This window comes from Silurus meridionalis, chromosome 18 (genome assembly GCF_014805685.1).
Source record: "Silurus meridionalis isolate SWU-2019-XX chromosome 18, ASM1480568v1, whole genome shotgun sequence".
In the NCBI taxonomy this organism is placed as follows: domain Eukaryota; kingdom Metazoa; phylum Chordata; class Actinopteri; order Siluriformes; family Siluridae; genus Silurus; species Silurus meridionalis.
The window spans coordinates 11689074-11705323 of record NC_060901.1 but is presented as its reverse complement, the minus strand read 5'-3'; the positions used below and the strand labels follow the sequence as shown (position 1 = coordinate 11705323).

At 35.5% G+C, this 16250-nt stretch overlaps 1 protein-coding gene across 2 annotated transcripts in view; it reads right to left on the bottom strand.

Annotated features, from left to right (window-relative positions):
- Positions 1-124: 124 nt before the first annotated feature.
- Positions 125-16250, bottom strand: part of LOC124400785 (potassium voltage-gated channel subfamily A member 5) — a 38419-nt gene continuing 22293 nt past the window's right edge. Inside the window, exons 2-3 of one of the 2 annotated variants that reach the window (XM_046872546.1) lie at positions 2507-2767; positions 125-2388 (exon numbers count right to left, since the gene is read on the bottom strand). The gene's annotated coding sequence lies outside the window, so the exon portion shown is untranslated. Of the gene's footprint in view, positions 2768-16250 lie in introns of both variants that reach the window. The other variant, XM_046872545.1, reaches the window with a different exon arrangement.

The window sequence follows — 16250 nt, the reverse complement described above, 5'->3', positions numbered from 1 at the left end:
TCTGTCTCAGCTAGTGCAGCCATTATGTGTGCACTTAGTAAAGATTCCCTGCTTTATCAAATGGATATAAAAAAAACTGTGGAATATCCTGGACACTTTGATATGTGGTATATCACAAATTTAGTCAGGCATTTGCTAATCACATGTTGCATAATCACACTTTGTTTTGCTCTGGTTTCTTTGATACCAACTGCATTCACAACTAATGTCCCATATTTTGGGGTTTTCACGCTGACCTTCTCAATGTTCTATTGGTGGGCTAACAAGCGTTGTTCAGAGTTGTCTTTAACTTAGAGAATCAGATGCAGCCACAAGTAATGCATTTAATGAAATTAGGAGTTATCTCCACATATGCACAGGCTGCACTGCATTTCATTATCATAAAAGCTCTTGCTCAGACCCACTGCCATCACCTCCACACTGCCTTCTAATGTCAGTAAGGGCTCTCATTCTTTCCTCTCCATGGGACTGAGCAGGCAAACATTTTTTCTCGGTTGCTGTTATTCCCTTTGTTCGTAACACAGAGGAGTGGGCCTTTTAGTCACGTTGGATGCCCACTTCACTCCCCACTGTACTCCTACAGCATGGGAGAGGTTGTTTAATAGACAGCAGTTCTTCCATAGCACACATGGTACATTTCCCCCACTCGGAATTGGCATTATTAAGCTGTATTTGCAACAATGGTGCACGCCAACACAAACAACACGCCAAATGTCTGGTTTCTGAGTAAGTGGCAAAAAGCAATATATCAATACTAAATTGCCATCATCTTAGCTTCTTTAATCAATGCCATCAGCTGTTCTGGAGGGTGGATGAGTGTGATTTAGTAAGACATTTTTGTATAGATTACACAGTGTATGAAAGATCATGGTCACAAGACATTCTTGCCCTTAAACCTCAGCTAGGAAACAAGCACACTGTTTACTTTACTTGTCACAAATTTAAATTATCCTGAAAGCCCAGAAATGTAAGAAAGCAGAAACACACATTTATGCAATTTTACACTTGAGTAGCCACATATTTTATTCCTCACAATGATTATACTAGGCTATAGAATCTGTTATAGATCTGAAATGTATTATATTTGGCAAATGCAATAATTTGAACCTTATCTTTATTATTTCAGGGATTTTAGATTTTTTTTTTTACTGCATATCTACAGACAATATAATTTATGTAATCAGAGACAAGGCTAACAGCAACTTAATTATATTAATAATTTTATAAATGCATTATTATTTCTTTACATAACAGTATTTCCTAAAATATATGGAACCAAAAGCTGTTTCCTGGTTGTTTGGTTGTGTTTTATACTTTTAAATTCAAAAGCTCATTTAATTCTCTGATGGATAAAATTCGACAGCTTCAAATATGCTGAAAATAATGAAACATTTAGCATTAATAAATAATTATTAGTAAGTCACAGATTGCACCAATAAAAGATTATTATTATCAATAGTTGTAATAATTGATTTGAGCACAGCATGGATTATTACACTGTTCAATGTAAATGCCACAAACTCAATGTTTGATGTCTCTTTATATTCCATTACTGTATCACTAAAAAGATACACCAACAATCATTTACTTTATTCATGACTTCAGACCGTCAAAATGTTAACAATTTAGAAAAACATTGCGACATTTAAAGGGATGACTTTTAAATGAAAAGAAGGCTTTAGACCAACTTTGCTGCTTGTTTTTCTGGGTGTTAAAGGACAGTTGGAGGTCAGTAAAAGTATTCTTATTATCAGAACTGTTATTAAATTATGAAAATGATGAAAAAAACTCCAGTGCCTAGTTCCTAGACTACTGACAATAACAACATGGTTTGGTAAAACAGGTACAATGGGCATGTCATATAAAGACATGGTTTTACACAGAACAGAGGTATAACAAAGCAACACTTGATTGCAGGATATAATAAAGGTAGCACACTGATTAAGTTCATCATATCATATCAAAATATCTAACAATAGCATTATGTCACTCTAGGCATAGGTTTTACACTTCCTTAAAGATGATTCCAGCAGTGTCCCTTTGATTTCAGGATTCCGTTTTGGTTTTCAATTGTCCATTATTAAAGAAACGGATGAAAAATGGCTTGAAATTCAGGAAATCTATAAAAACAAATAGTATAAAGAAGGGAAAAAAAGCTTTTGGCCACACATCAACAGCAAATTGAGACCCACTTTGGTAAATCAGAAAAGCCTAATGAGGCTCCTGTTCTACACTGAAGACTAAAATAATTCCCATATAGTAGAAACAATAATATAACATACATACCCTGATTAAAAAAGTGAGCATTTGCTTTTCTGAAGCCTTTATATTAAGCACCTAAGCTTAACGTGTGCTTGGGGAGACTTGGCCCTTCACTGGGAAGGGAAACTTCACATTAGAAAAATAGAAATTAGGTAAACATCATTACAAAAATAAATTATCACTCCATAATATACTTCCATATGACAAGACTAATGTCGACTGATATTGCACGGTGAGGGATCACCTCTCACACAGACTGATTTGAGTTCCACTCCAAAGGTGTGAATCCAGCCTTCATATATATTTTCAGAGTCTAGTTTGCAGAGAAAAAGCTGAACTGAAGTCATCATCAGGATCTGTTTTTATATTGAGGGTTGAGTGTGTTCTATACACCAAGAGAGTGTCAAAAAACAGTGAGCTTGTTCAAGGCACAGGTGTTTAGATTACTCTTAAATAGGTGGGAAGAGTTATGGCTAAAACCTCAATGCCTCCATTCAATTGTGATCTGTCAAAGAAAGAAAAGAAAATAATTAATGAGACAAGGACATTAGACACAGAGATATCATATTAATAAAAAAAAATTAAGTCAATAGGGTTATTATAAGAAACCACAATAATAGCAGAAACAGTAAATTGATAGGAAAACAATAGAGATGTCTTATAGTTCCTCCTGATTATAGTACATGATTGGGGATGAAACATATATATTATTATTTTCAATTACTATAATTAAAAGACAGTGGGCCAATGAATGCCCTGGAGAGACTCCAGACCCACTGCAACCCTGACCAGGATAAAGTGGTAACTGAAGATTCAGAAAAAATTTAAATGAATTCATAAATAGTAAAAAAGTAAAATAGCTGCATAAAAGCATCATTAAAAAATGCATGTGGAAAGAATGCATTAAAAGAATCAATTCAGCACACTTAACCTCACTAAGGCAAAAATCTTCTTAACAGAACTGTAAAATGTATTTTTAACAACATCAACAAAAAAAAAAAATCACAGCAAATAAATAAGTAGCAGTTGAGTTGTGTTGAATGATTCCTATCTGGTATCCGCATATGGAGATGGAGTTGAAGAATTGAAAAATATTTGGATTTGAATCGAAAAGATATGAGATGATAGATCGGAATTTTAGTTTAATCTTTTTACTTTATCTTGTAATGCTTATATCTACAGTAGATATGTGACCTAATGCAATTTTTACATGAGGAAAAGGATGGGAAACAGATCATCTTAAAGCACATTACAATTAATATTTGTTTGCATATCACTTGCATCAAGCCAGGGACCAACTGACATCACCAAACTGTTGCAGTCACCTTTTGTGATGCTTTTCTAAGCTTGTAATACAGCTTCTTATAGATGTTTTGTGTGTTTCAAAAGATGTTTTGTGTGTTACTCTCCTTTTGTAGAGTCTGGTCTATTGTCCTCTATTTGTCTTTTGAGCTCAAAGTGACTTTCCATTCTAATATTTTTGGAGGGGAACATATAAACAAATGCTAATGTATAAACAAATGCTAATGTATAAACAAATGCTAATTCCCCTAAAGGTAGGTACATGTCTAAATAGTTAATATAAATAATGATTAGCTTGAATATTTAATTACATTTCTACATATGTCGTATTTTAAGTCAAAAGTTCACTCTGACATTTTGAGCAGCTCTCAAAATACATGGAAACGTTTTAGGATCTGAGGGATCCTGCTAGGTCTCTTCTTTCCCTTTAACGTGCGTTTCCAATTTTTGCCAACAGATGTCGCAATTTTTGTGTCCTTAATTAGCACCTATTTCTTCCACCGGAATCCTGTGAGCCCTGCGTCTATTTCAGTTCCCCCAGAGTGCTATATGTTGATTTTTCTTTCTTGAGTTATGAACTTTTTGTGCTCTGTTTTATAATTATGTAGTTTCATGCTATATAGTTTTATGCAGTCAACAACCCTGTTTTTAGCTCTGACCCAGACACAAAAGCTCCACTTAACATCTTAAAAAATTATTTACTTTGGCTTTTTTTTTGTTTTGTTTTGTTACCCAATGAGTGCATTTCTGCATTTTTTTTGTTTTTGTTTTAATTTATAGTGTTGGTTTCTTCATTGGAGGGAAAATAATTAGATTTGATGCACAATGATTTAAGTTTAGGAAAAGTGAATGTGGTAAATATTCATCTACTGACTCTTTACTGTTCTATCTTGAACTGACCACCATTGGCACATTTACATTTACATTTGCGGCATTTAGCAGACGCCCTTGTCCAGAGCAACGTACAAAAGTGCTTTGAGTCTCTAGCAATGAATAAATCTACACTGGTACGATAGATTACAAACTTAATATGTATATAACTCTTGAATTCTACAAATCAAACTTGACACTATTTCTAATGAGTACTTGGCCACACAGATCAATACTGGCAGGTATAAAACAATGACATTGTAGTGTAATGCCCTGCATTCTCTTTACTAATTGGGAAATCTAGCACGTCAGCAGAAGCTCATAAATGTACATCAATCCTCTATCAGCCTGCAGCCCTCAGTACCCCATTAGTGTGTGCCCGGACCCTGTTTTACTTCATTTCTCTTCAGGTCACTGAACCTTAAGAAAACACTGCTATCTTTCATGCTGTTGCACAACACATCCCGTCATCCTCTCTTTAATCTCCCATGATGTTGCTTTTCCTCTGGGCTGTAAATAGCCTGTGCGAATGTTAAGTGCCATTCTCTGCCTGAGGGAAGGTGAACAGAACCCCCCAGTGATGTTGTTGCTGCTCTCAAATCCACTTTCAATCATAGTAAGATCGAGGAAAATTTTGAAAAAAAAATGACCAGCTGCTGAGCAGACCCTGACAAAAAAAATATCTCTATTTTGATGCTCTTATAATACAATCATTGTGTAGCACCATTACTGCCAATCTATAACATCTACATTATGTTCTACATTAAGTATTTAATTAGATACACAGTATGCATATATTTTCTAAAAGTAGGGTATGCAGTTTTATGTATGTATGTATGTATATATGTATGTATGTACAGTGCATCCGGAACGTATTCACAGCGCTTCACCTTTTACATATTATATGTTACAGCCTTATTCTAAAATGGATAAAATTAATTATTTTCCCTAAAATTCTTCAAACAGTACCCCATAATGACAACGTGAAAGGAATTTTTTAAAATCTTTGCAAAGTTATTACAAAAATAAAAAATAAAAATAAAAATAAAAATCACGTACATAATTATTCACAACCTTTGTCATGACACTTAAAATATAACTCCTGTTGAATCCTGTTTCCATTGATCATCCTTAAGATGCTTCTACACCTGTGAGTCCACCTGTGGTAAAATCAGTTGATTGGACAAGATTTGGAAAGACACACGGAAAGTCCAAGGAATTGTCTGTAGACATCCGAGACAGGATTGTATGGAGGCACAGATCTGGGGAAGGGTACAGAAAAATTTCTTCAGCATTGAAGGTCCCAATAAGAACAGTGGCCTCCATCATCTGTAAATGGAAGAAGTTTGGAACCACCAGGACTCTTCCTAGAGCGGGCCACCTGGACAAACTGAGTGTTCGGGGGCGAAGGGCCTCAGTCAGAGAGGTGACCAAGTACCCGAATTCTGAAAGCGATTCAGTGTTTCCCTGTGGAGAGCGGAGAACCTTACAGAAAAACAAGATCTCTGCAGCACTCCACCAATCAGGCCTGATCAGGTAGTGTGACCAGACATAAGCCACTCCTCAGTAAAAGGCACATGACCGCCTGCCTGAAGTTTGCCAAAAGGCACCTGAAGGACTCTCAGACCATGAGAAACAAAGACTGAACACTTTGTCCAGAATGTCAAGCATCATCTCTTGGAGGAACCAGGCACTGCTCATCACCTGGCGAATACCATCCCTACAGTTATACATGGTGGTGGCAGCATCATGCTGTGGGGATGTTTTTCAGTGGCAGGTTCTGGGAGACTAGTCAGGAATGATTGAAAGATTAATGCAGCAATGTACAGAGAAATCCTTGATGAGACCCTGCTCTAGAGCACTCTGGATCTCAGACTGGGGCAACGGTTCATCTTCCAACATGACAAAACTGGCTACACAAACTTGCCCTTAGGTGTGATTGTGTGTCTGATCTTGTTTGTCAAATACACTAATGTCTTATCCATGGAAGTTGTGCCTTGGGCTATTCCCAAGAAAGACTCCACGATTCTGATTAAGATAAGACAATTATCAGATTATGTAATTAATAAATGAATAATGTCTTTGTAGGGAAGATAATGTTAATAACTGTTTTTAAAGTGAATGTCTCCATTTCTGCTTCATTTAAATATAAATTTTATGCTGTTGTCCTTTTGTGACAAGAAAGTGCTTCCTATTACATATTTGTTCTTTTCTTCACACACACTGTTGTCTCTGCATTTTGCTACATGAGCTTCTGCTCCGTATGTACACACATACACTTATACATGCACACACATTCACATACATTTATTCAACCCGTGGGCCAATTTAGCATTGTCAGTGCACCAGCTGAAATGTTTTTCGGGAGGTCTGAAGAAATCCACAAAGACCCATATAAGACTCCACAGAGACAGTACCCTGAGCTCAGGGTCAACCAGGGGACTCTGGATCTGCTGCTTTCTACATTTAAATACATGCTACACTTAATGGTGAACCAATCTAATCCAGTGCTGGACTTGTACAGAGTGCACTGACGCATTTTACCCCATGTAGAAGCCAAGTCTTGCAACAGACACAGGACACAGCTGTCATGGTTCTGATGTTTCAAATAACTTGGTGGCAGCAAGTCTGGTATTAAGAAGTAGTGAGCATAGAATCAGTATTGAATGTCATATGATCACTTGATATCTATATTGTTTAAGCAAAGCAGTCATTAGGGTTTAGGACACCTTTGTATTTATTTAAAGCGAATGTATAAAATTGTCTCACTGCGCTGTTTACTAGTTTAAAATCAAGACGTTTAGAAGAAATCTTCAATATCTGAGAGATCACACATATACTTAGTATTGACTATTCATTTAACAATTTAATTAATTTAGTTTAACTGAGTTTGTGGTTCATTTTGACTGCATAAATTTGCATAAATAAAGCTGCTGATTAGCCTGTTATGCTAGTGGCAATTGCATCTCCACTAGATGGCCTCACACCTCTATCTACCTAACATTGCAATGTCTTAAAGCAGATTTTGATGTGATCTTTCTGATGTTTCCATTGTGCACTAAAGAACATAGCTACTGTCTAAAGTGCACACTGTATTCTGTGTGCTCTGTGAGACTAATCCCCTTTAATTGTTTTATGCTTTTCAATAATCAGAGCACACAAAATGATAGACAGAAAGAATGTGAAAATGCTCCGGATGATCCAAGTTCCAAGAATTCATGGAAATTGTAACTGCTATGTAATGCAGGCTTGTCACCTTTACCACAGCAAATGTGCAGAAATTATATACATGAAAAATTAAATATAAATTATAATTACTTATTCTATTAAGATTAAATAAGTAAGTAAATAATAAATAAAATAAATAAATAAATAAATATGGATGTACGGAAATACCAAGATAAGCCTACCTCCTGTTCAAGTTTAAGATTATTTCTATAGCGCTTTTCACAATGGACATTTTCTCAAAGCAGCTTTGTAGAACGTAAGAATTAAAGTGAATTGTGTATTTATCCCTGACAATCCTAGGGCGACTGTGGCAAGGAAAAATAAATCACTCTTGATATCAGTTATATTGGAAAATAAGAGCCTTAGAGTCAGTGGTCCAAAGCATACAATGTAAACAAGAGAAGGACAAAGAAGAACTACACTTCAAAACAGATGTGTTGACAGTCTATTGCAGTTGGAAAAGCCGTAAAAAACACACATTGTGTAGAACTGTGCGAGATTGCCTAAGGGAAGGTTGAGGGACCTCTCAGGGATCATAGAGCTTAGTTTAGTTGATAACTCTTAATCATCAATTTCACATCTTCTGGCATTTGTGATTTTTTTTTTAACCCACCATATGAAAAAAAAAGTGTCTTTAGAGGTTTAGAGGACATCTACAATCACACTCAACATATGAAAAGAGTTTTGGTTAAAAAATTTATATTTTCTTGAAAGAAAAAAATAACCTATAAAATAATATATAACATTTGACCAACAAATCATAAGTATAATTGAAAGAAATTTAATTAATCATTAATTCTGATAATTTTTCCTCTATGGATGCAATAATAATAAATATTTGGCAAATATGTCATGGTTGTGTGCTAATACCTTTACAATCTTCAGCAGATCAACTGTATCACAAGATTAACACATGCTGCATACTCACTGGCACAGCTTTTCATTCCCCATATAACTGTATTTATGCAATATTGAAAAATGAATAATTGCAGCCTATTAAAACCACATTTGTAAACCTGTTAATATTCATGGTTAAAGACTTTGCCTGAATTAGTTTGAAGAAAACAATTTCCGTTGGTTGGATGATGCGAACGCTGTGATTCATCCAAACCCCCACAGGAACTCTCATTTGAAATGAGACTAGTCAGAATGCTCACAGCTCTCATTTAATGATTAGTCATAGGGCTTATTTGCATATTGCAGCCTTCTATGATATCACTACTGCAAAGGGCATTACTCGCATAACAATTAACAAATGTTATATAGTGCAGTGTGAATCTTCAGAAATGTTTTTCATTTCTATTCTGGCGCATTACATTAGGTCATTAGTCATTCATAACCTTTTTATCCTCAGGGTCATTGGATAAAGTGGTCAGGAGCAATCACTGAACATGAGGTGTGAATACAATAGATGGATAGCAGGTCCAAACACACCAAATGCCAATTTGCCCCACAGAATGTTGTTGGAAGCTGGGAGGAAACCAGAGACCTTGAGGAAACCAGGTGTTGACATTGAGAGCATGCAAACATGAAAGAGTTAATGCTCAAACCAGAAATCCTGCAGCCATTGCCTTTATATTAGCTATTATGCTGGATTTTTGGGAGATAAAGCAGGAAGTGTACACACAATACAGCGGGGAAAATAAGTATTTGACACATCAGCATTTCTATCAGTAAGGGGATTTCTAAGTGGGCTATTGACACAAAATTTCCACCAGATGTAGCCATCAAGCCAAATAATAAATTCATACAGAGAAATCAGAACATTTAAGTATACAAGTTGTCATAATAAATGAGGTGAAATGACAGAGGGAATAAGTATTGAACACATGAAGATAACAAGGTGCAAAATGGCATAGAAAGCCAGGAGATCACCTAAAATCTGTCAGTATTGAGAGAGGAACCCTGTGGCTGAATGAGCACAACTGTCCACAAGTCCATCCAAAATCTAGTGGAACATCTTCCCAGAAGTTTGGAGGTTATTATAACAGAAAATGGGGACTTATAATGAATCTTATGATCAGGTCTCCTCAAACATTTGTTCTTATAATGTATTATCAGGAAAACTCTATAGTTGAAATACTTTAGTTATTCATAGTAGATAAGAAGAGGTAAGGTAATAACCAGAATAAAATTGCACTCTCTTCTCCTGGTAAGGAGTTAATTATAGACAAATTTGTTAAAACTGAGTTTTGATGACTATCACCAATTTTCACTACAGTGCTGTTTTTGACCTGCCTATGTTTTTTGTTTTGTTTGTGTTTTTTGTTTGTGTTTTTGACATTGCAGACTCGCCTTTATATTCTTTCATTATATTGAATTTAATATACTTAAATATATTAAATTTTCCTACCAGTTTGGATTGATTACTTTATTAATTTGAAAACAAATGTCTTAGGAAACATGAACTTTCAAAACTGTCCCTGCTCAGATACTGTTTATTGCAAATATGAGCAGAAAAAAGCAGTACTTTAACTGTGTAATTATGCAGAAAGAACTGAACTATAGCAATAAAATAAACACACTGTCAATCAAAGTGTGGGCATGAGGACCTGACAGCTGGTGTCTTCTTCTGCTACATATAAAATCTGCACCATCCCGAAGTGTGGTGTTTGGAGTATATACACACTGCACAATGTTTTGAGTGGCTGCATGTTAAGTAATTAAATCAGTACCCTCATATATAATAATGCATATATATAATATGTGCCAGGATGTGGGAGTTCAATGGCTAAAAGGGTTGTATGACTTCTGCCACCTTTTAATGTGGGAAATGAAATACAGGCAACCAGTCTTAGGCAGGACTGAAAACAGTTCTTGAGTATGTCAAATGAAAATACATGAGTGAATATGGAAGGATATATGATGGATGTGTTTTGATGTGTGGGAAAAGACATGTGACAATGTGTGTGCTTTTCAGACCTATGTGGGAGGGGACCAGCACACGCATAATGCTGTAGTAGTAGTACATGTTTATGTATGTGTGTGTGTATGTGTGTGTGTGTGTGTGTGTGTGTGTGTTAAATGACATGTCTTCCCTGGTTGGCCTCTTTGGTTAAAGTCTGATTGTTGTAGATAGTGATTTGAGGAGGATACGTGGGTGGACTCTCAGCACTGTTCTTGCAGAGAAACTGTGTGTGTGTGTGTGTGTGTGTGTGTGTGTGTGTGTGTGTGTGTGTGTGTGTGTGTATTGGGGGCTTTAATCACACTGTGTGCTTTTTTATCCCACTGAGTGTTATTGTTCATTATGCAGAATGCCACTACAAAATGCATTCATACAGTGTCTCTCTCGATGGTGTTTAACACTGAACACAACAGCGTGTCACTGATGGGATATGACCTTATGACCACATTCATTTATAAGTCAATATCCTACAGCACAATGGTGTAAGTACATTATGGCTGACTGTACTGCTTGCACCTTTTTTCTTTCTTTCTTTCTTTCTTTCTTTCTTTCTTTCTTTCTTTCTTTCTTTCTTTCTTTCTTTCTTTCTTTCTTTCTTTCTTTTGTTCTTTCTTTCTCTTGCTATAAATAATCTATTATATTTTTTATGTTCTTGCCATTTCTATTGTTCTAATGTATTTAAATTCTTTCTAAATTTCTTCCGAATATATATTATATATTTGTTGCTTAAACTCATTACAATCTTATATTTAATATTCTTTCTTTCTTCTTTCTTTTTTCTTTCTTTCTTTCTTCCTCCTTCTCATCACCTGGATATACTATATCAATTCTATGTAACAATAGTGTCAAATTATAATCATCTGTCCCAACTGAAATAAATAAGTCACATCGAGGTTTAGGGGGGTTTTAGTAATGGGTGTTCACATCGTGAAATAATGGCGGAAGCAGTTGGCCTGCTAAAGAGCATGTTTTCCAAAATGCATGTTTTTCATGGAGCCACCAGCTACTAGAGAAGCAGAAATAGCTGCATAAATCACAAAAGCTGTTCTCGCCATAAGTAATGTGGAGATTGGCTAAATGAGTGTACGGCCCTCCATTTTACAATGTGTTCACTCAGATAACGATTAGAGCACTTTTCTCTTTTTTACTTCATCACATTCAGCAATTTTTTTTCTGGTTTCCTTTGCAGTGAAAGAGCAATTTGGATTTCATACGGATCCACTTTTCAACATGATATATACATATTTCGCTGTGATTTGGCAGGTGGGGAAATTGAATTATTAATGCTGACACAGATGTGTTTCTGTAAGGCTTATAGCTTACATATTTTACCTTCTGTAAAATTAACAGCAGAAGAAAATATATTAAACCACAAATTAAAAATAATACATCAAAGTAGTACTTTAGTTATCAAGTACTCAGCTTCCAGATTTTTTTTTATTGATTTATTTTATTTATGTTGAAAAATTCTATTTCATTCCTCTGTTCTACTGTTTTATTTTATTATATTTTTAAAGTTTTAACAATTTTATTATTCTATTGTATGTAACCGCAAAGTCATAAAAAGCATTTTACTTCATGTCGTACTGTGTATGCTTATGCATGTAAAGCAGTCGAAAAATAATAAGTAGCAAATCTGTAAATCAATTTAGAGGCTGTTACCTTTCCTACCACTCTGCACTATTCTAGTCTCTAGACTAGATGATCACTTAAACAATTCCTGCAGAATAAAATATTTTGTGTTAGTAAGAAATAGCATCTTAGTTTTATTTGGGGAAGACAGTCTGAGATAACCTGGTGCTTAAAATGGCGGTTTCTTCATTCTTGACTTTTGGATTAGCACCAATAAAAAATAAAATTAAACACCTCTTAAATATTTAAAGAATACTTTTGAAAATGTTGCAGAACATTTAAATTAACAGGAGATTGGAGTGAACAGGAAACACATTAAGCAACAGCATCATAAATCCACTATAGTGTCTGTCGAAATGAGTAACCTTGAACCTGAGAACCACTCTTGGCCCTACTATGGCCTGGCTGTCCATTATCAGTTCACTTTTTAGTGTCCCTTTTTGATGGCAACACTGAGTTGACACACTGTGACATAAGTATTAACCACCTTAAAACTTTCCACATTTAGTGTTACAACATGAACTTGAAATTGACCTATGATTGGCATTTGATTAACATTTAAAACTGCAACATATATATCAATCCCTTGGACATTATTTGTTAGAACCATATTTGGCTGCAATAATTGCAAATCATCTTGAGTCTCAGTTTTGCACTGTGTCCTGATATTGTTTGCTCATTATTATTATTTTTATGATGATGATTATTATTATTATTATTATTATTATTATTATTATTATATTTTATTTTAGAAAACTTGGATTGGATTGAGACCACTGGTGAACAGCAATTTCCAAGTCAAAATATTTTTATTACCAAACTCTGAATGATACTTTGACAAAATATTGCCATGTGTGACAAACCTGATAACCGAAATCAAACCAATGTTCAGAGATGACCATTAAATACAACTGGAAACTTCTTTGTCGCAAGAAAAATTCCAAATGCAACAGTCACCAGCAGAAAACAATACAGAGTAATACAGAGCCATTTGTGAACATGCAATCCTAATATATAGGTGCTATATTAGATTTTATTAGACAGCTAAATGTCATGGTGTTTACATACAGTACAGACCAAAAGTTTGGACACACCTTCTCATTCAAAGAGTTTTCTTTATTTTCATGACTATGAAAATTGTAGATTCACACTGAAGGCATCAAAACTATGAATTAACACATGTGGAATTATAAATGGAATTATATACATAAAAAAGTGTGAAACAATTGAAAAATTTCATATTCTAGGTTCTTCAAAGTAGCCACCTTTTGCTTTGATTACTGCTTTGCACACTCTTGGCATTCTCTTGATGAGCTTCAAGAGGTAGTCACCTGAAATGGTCTTCCAACAGTCTTGAAGGAGCTCCCGAGAGATGCTTGGCACTTGTTGGCCCTATTGCCTTCACTCTGCGGTCCAGCTCACCCCAAACCATCTCGATGGTGACTGTGGAGGCCAGGTCATCTGGCGCAGCACCCCATCACTCTCCTTCTTGGTCAAATAGCCCTTGATGCCTTCAGTGTGACTCTACAATTTTCATAGTCATGAAAATAAAGAAAACTCTTTGAATGAGAAGGTGTGTCCAAACTTTTGGTCTGTACTGTATATGTTGTATTCTGGGTAAAAATTGTGTACTTGGAATTATCTATGTACTTCTTACCCATTATATATTGATTTCCAATACATTTGCAAGACCTGGCAGGCAGAAGAGGATTAGTGTTTTCTAAAAATAACCTAAATACCTTGTGGCAAAATCCCACTCAGTCACTTAGGTCTTTACCTGACCTAAATAAACAGAATTCTGTTTTAATGAATTTCCCCCCATTTCCTTCAGAGATTCTATTGATTGAACACTAAAGATTAAAGCTGTTCAATATAACAATATACTAAGTAAAATTATCTATATAGAGAGAGCTTTTAGGAATGAACATTTTTACAAAGCAGCTCCACATAAATGCACTGATTCAGGGTATATATTCCAGATAAATACATTTTATCCTCTATAAATGTATCACTAACGGGAATGGCACAGACCTTGATGGCAAGAAAAAGGTCCCTGAGAAAATATATATTTCATATTGTGAAAATGGTAAAGATTAAGTAAGATTAAACAGCACACCTTAAGTTATCTCATTATATAGTGTGGTATTATCTTCTTTAACATTAAACATATGGCAAACTGATTAGAAACAGATGATTTGATGTTAGTATTGTATTAAATTTTGTATTAAAGGCTATAGTTTTTATTTACTATAACGATCAATTAGAATTCCTATTTTGTCTATTTTTTGTAGACATTAAATTAAACATTATTAAATGCAACTGTAGTTTATTTTGTGCCAAAGCTTTGCAAATATTACATATTACATAGTCCCAAGCCCAGATAAATGGGTAGGGTTGCGTTAGAAAGGGGATCCAGTGTAAAAATATGCCAAATGAAACATGCGGGTCACGAATACGGATGATCCGCTGTGGGGACCCCTAATGGGAGAAGCCAAAAGAAAGAAAGTTTTTACATACTCTTTATTGTCTTTAATTATTGCAGTTTGATGATGGTATGACAACCACTAATGAAAGATGTTAATAATCATTATATAAGTAATACCTTTCCCATGTTTGCAATGCAGTGACTTGTGATCACCTGAAATAGATGTTACTATTAGGTGTGAAGGTGAAGGTCTGAATTGTATCCAAGTTTATTCACTGTAGAGCAGCAAAAGTGTGACGTTTTTTTAATTAGTTTCAAAACCAATGACAAATTTGTCAGTGATGTTAAGATAAAGACTCAAGATGGGCATGTGGCCCTTCAAGCCTAGCTTCTCTCTTTTTCTTTCTCACATTCTTTCTCTCTCCACTACCCTGTGTCAAACTATCCACCCATAATATTCCCACATAACCACAGATGAACAAAAGAGTAGAAAGTATGTGCGTGTCTGAACTTATGTGTAGAGTGTGTATGTGGGTGTAAATAAATGTGTGGGAGTGCAGAGAGCAAAGCAGAGAGCAGAAGAAAGATTACATGAGGGAGTGTGTGTTTGATAGAGTACAAAATAGGAAGAGCAAGTGTGTGAGTGTGAACCTGCTCAGATATTCAGGACAGCAGGAGTGAAAGCAGGAGTTTGTGTGTGTATGTGTCCATGAGCCTGTGCTTCTGCATCTATTTGTCAAGTTGATGTCACCCAAGGATAAGTGTCAATCCTGTTGTCAAACAAACCATCCAAAATAGACCTGCCATGATTTGAGGAGTCTCATCTTCTAAGCCATCTTAGCTGCATCTATGTAGTTCAGCAATAAAACAAAGATATTAGACATCAACGAACAGGCTGTCATCAGTGTGCTCCACACACGCCGCCTCTGAGCAGTTTGTGAAGGGAACATTCTTGCCTTCTGCCATCATGCTGACACTGACGTCAAAGACTAACAGTCTGTCTCATGTTTTGTTTGGAGAACTAGTCATATAATCACTTTTAGTGGATTACTGCATGACTGGCGATTCTACAGCAATAATACAATGCATTCACAAACACTGACCATACACTTTATCAGCACAATCAATCATTCATGCAATTATGCAATTAAAACGGCACAGCTAACGTTCAGGGAAATTTTCCCAACCTTCACCTGTCTAGTATGGGCACCCAATACAATTTCAGATTCCTGGAGTGGAACACGATGTGGCCTTCTGCTGTTGTAGTCCATACCTCAAGATCTGAGATGTTTTGTGTGCTGAGATGCTTTTCTGCTTTAATGGTTGTAAAGAGTGCTTATTCCAGTTGTTGATGCCTTCCTGTCAGCTTAAAACTGCCTGTCCGTTCTTCTTTGACCTTTCCTATCAAGACATCACTGCCCACAAACTGCTGCACACTGGATTTTCTTTCACACCATTTTGTTGTGTGGAAATCCCAGAGGATCAGCATTTTATTAAATACTTGAACCATCTTATATTGCATCAATAGACAGTGAATCATTCAATCATCTAATCAAAATTGTGATTTATTTATAACCATTTCTGATGTTTGATGTGAACAGCAACTCAAGCTCTTGTCATGCTAAA